We start from the raw sequence: 3,577 nt of genomic DNA, 5'->3' as shown, positions 1-3,577 counted from the left end.
TTACATGGATAATTAAAGGAGCAGAAATGACCATAGAAAATGTCTTGCTGGCTTTCCTGTCACGTGACCTGCGACTAAATTTGCATACCCATAATTCCTCTCACTGCTGGGCTCTCCGCTTGTTTCTTTCTGTGGCAACAAGTGTTTTATCGGTGTAAAGTATTACAACTATTATTATAACTTGGTTCTATTTCGAAGGGTTTTCTATGATGACCTTAGTAAACCTAGTCGCCCTGATAGTCTGTGGAACGGCGTTTCCCGGCGCAATAGTCGGCGGCTGCCGTTAGCATACTCTGGTTTCTCTTCAAATCGAATAAATCTTTCGCCTTTTACTAAAGATTTCCGTGGAGAGGAACATTTAAGAGTTTCATTCAATTTTTGAAAGCCCTACCAAGTGTAGGGTTACCCTTATACAGTTAGAAAAAAGTATTGTGTGATAGAAATTCTTTTTTAAACTTTCTATGAAAACAGATAAGGGAAAGTCAGTTAAGAAATAAAACATTTAACTGTCCAATTTGTGTTTTATTTCTGGATCAGCTCTTTATTTTTTCTCATTGATTATTGACATATTATTCAAATATCTTCTTTGACTTAATTGTAAAGGTCTGTTAAAATATATATTATAAACATATATGTGTGTGTGTCAAATGTATGTATATTTATTTAGATCATCCCACGACTTTGAAACTGATGAATAAAGATTGAGGGGCATATTTATACTCTGTTTGCGCTGAATTATCTTGACGCACATTCGGTGCAAACCTTGCCCCATATTTAAACTCTGACGCCCGACCCTGCGGACCATGTGCGTCATTTATTGGATGCTTGAAACTGCCTTGCATTAATGACATGCAAGGTAGGCGTTCCCGCCCCAAAAATGACTTTATGGCCTGTGAGCCTTATTTATACTCCAGCGTCATTTTGACGCACAGGAGGGGGTGGGCCTTAAAAAATGGCGCACAGCCTGATGTGCGCCGTTTTTTAACGCCTGGGTCAGGGCAGGTGTTAAGGGACCTGTGGGCTCCAAAGGAGTCCAGAGGTGCCCTCCCCCGTCTGCCCTCAGGGACACCCCCTGCCACCCTCGCCCACCCCTGGAGGACACCCATGGATGGGGGTACCCATCCCAGGTAAGTACAGGTAAGTTGAGGTAAGTATTTAAAAAATGTTTTATAGTGGCATTGGGGGGCCTAATTTGGGACCCCCTACATGCCACTGTGCCCAACGACCATGCTCAGGGGACAGAAGTCCCCTGGGCATGGCCATTGGGCAAGGGGGCATGACTCCTGTCTTTGCTAAGACAGGAGTCATTTCAATGAGGGTTGTGCTTCAAAAAATGGCGCAAGTCGGTTTGAGGCATGATTTTTGCTGGCGCTGGTTTGCGTCAAAAAGTATAAATATGGGCCTGAATCTAGCATAATTTACCTCCTGTGATCCTGGGAAAATCACTTAATCAACCCTTGCCTAAAACCCACAAGCAATAGCAAAACCAGTAGGTAGTACTTATGCAAGAGCCATGTACAGCAGCGTGGCTGCTATGCAATATTGCTGAAAGTAAAAAAAAAGGTACTATGGCGCAGTCAACACTTACTCCATCACAGCGCTTTTTTATTTTATTTTATTATGAACCATGCTGTACAGCAGCCGCACAGCCGTACAACATGGCAAAAAAGATTGACAAAGCCAATAGGTCTTGCATCGGTGAGACCTATTGGCTTCATCAATGCTTTTGGAAAAAAGTGATATGATGAACCTAGCGCTGGACGTGCCTAACTTATTCATTAGGTCGAGCGCACAAGTGCTTTGACCTGTTGTAATCTATCTGTGGGCTTTTAACCACGCCCACCGCACGCCCATCACTATTACTCGTTAATGAGCTTGCCTTTCAAAAATCCTTTGTTATCATTGGTAAATGCTTTTCGTTTGTCCCTCCGTGGGGCGGTTTTGTTACTGCCTTGGACACCAACCCTGTTATATGTATAATTGCACGTTTGCCGATACGTTTGACTGCGAGCAAACATCTTTTTCCTTTTGTGTCTCTCCCTCGTGCTCATGCTCATGGGGGCTGTGGCGCTTTGAATTGGCTCGCTTATACATCTGTTTTAATTTTCATTTTCAATTGATGTGTCAAGAAAAGTCCAGTTAAGAATTTACAATACCAATAGCTCTAACTCGTTCCTCTTTGTCAATACTTGATTTGTTACAGCAGCTGATGCAGCCTTATAGGCTTCAAGTACAAGACACACTGGTTCATTCATTGTCTCGGAAAGAATAGCAATGAGCCAGCAAGCATGCTTTGACGTAGGCATATAAAAGTCCTCTTCTTGGGTGCCACTAGTCCTCACAAAAGCCCATGTGAGGCACCATTCAAAATGTGCAGAGTTAAAGGAGCCGACATTATGACTTGAGCAGGGAAACTATTGTGGTGCAGCCTTTCATGTCACGTGACTTATGACTTAGTGCCAGATTTATACTTTTTGACGCAAAACTGTGCAAACGCAGTTCTGCGTCAAAAAGACTAGTGCTGGATAGCACCATATTTTAACGCCACCTGGGGTTCATATTTATATTATGACGGTGGGTGGTGCTAATAATAGGTTAGAGTCAACATTTGTGAAGTTAACCATTGCGCCTTGTGGTAATGCAAAATTATGTTAACATCAGAAAAATGACTCTAACCTGTTTTAAGACACATAAACATGTTGCAAAATGGAAATGCACCATTTTTTACAGCGATAGCGTCAACTTTAGACACCAATGCACAAAACAGTGCAAAGGAGAGGCAAAATGGAGCCAGAAAGCCAGGAGAGACCCCAGGGTGACCCAAATTAACCAGGAACCAGCCAGAAGGACAAACAACCCAGGGGAGGAAGAAGAAAAAGAGAAAGTGTTGTTTCAGTGCGGAGGAGTATGAAATACTGATGAGAGAGGTGACGGAGCATCAACATCAACTCTTCGTCACCTCAAAATTGGCAATTGGAAGGAGAGAGGCAATCTGGCAGCAGATAGTAGACAAGATTAACAGTGTGACAGAGGTGAGGAGAACCGTAACTGAGTGCAAGAAACGCTCGCAGGACTGCAAGCGAAGGAGAAAGACAAAAATGGCATCGCACAGGAAGGCAGCACTGCAAACTGGAGGTGGTAGTCCAGCACCACAAGAGGACCTGGACGAGATGGAGGAGATGGTTGCAGAAGTCATCCCGGAGGAACTGGTCATTGGAATCGCAGGACAGGGCAGACTACCAGGAAACACCACAAATGCAGGGTAAGTCGGATATGGGGAAATTAATGTTAAATTGTTAAGTGCAAGAAGGGGGAGCCACATAGGACACACTCAATGCATGTCAAAGGAGAGCAGAGGGACACATTGCACATGAAGCAAGTAGCACCATGCTGACGTAAGCTATACATGTACCTACGCCTTAGTAGTGCCATGCACCACAACACGTACACAACCTGGACATATGTCAATCACCAGGGCTAAATACCTACATGTACATATGCAGTACATGGGATGGATGGCATGTCTAATGACTGTGCCTCTGGTTGTCTCCTAACAACATCCCTCGCATATAGTCAA

General features: G+C 43.8%; 1 non-coding gene across 1 annotated transcript; it reads left to right on the top strand.

The window, feature by feature from the left end:
* Positions 1-288: 288 nt before the first annotated feature.
* Positions 289-404, top strand: LOC138286880 (U5 spliceosomal RNA). Its single transcript, XR_011202147.1, has one exon. It is a non-coding gene; the product is annotated as a U5 spliceosomal RNA (small nuclear RNA).
* Positions 405-3,577: the final 3,173 nt, after the last annotated feature.

This window comes from Pleurodeles waltl, chromosome 3_2 (assembly GCF_031143425.1).
Source record: "Pleurodeles waltl isolate 20211129_DDA chromosome 3_2, aPleWal1.hap1.20221129, whole genome shotgun sequence".
Lineage (NCBI taxonomy): Eukaryota > Metazoa > Chordata > Amphibia > Caudata > Salamandridae > Pleurodeles > Pleurodeles waltl.
Note: the sequence above shows the minus strand (reverse complement) of the source record. Positions and strands in the feature narration are given on the sequence as shown.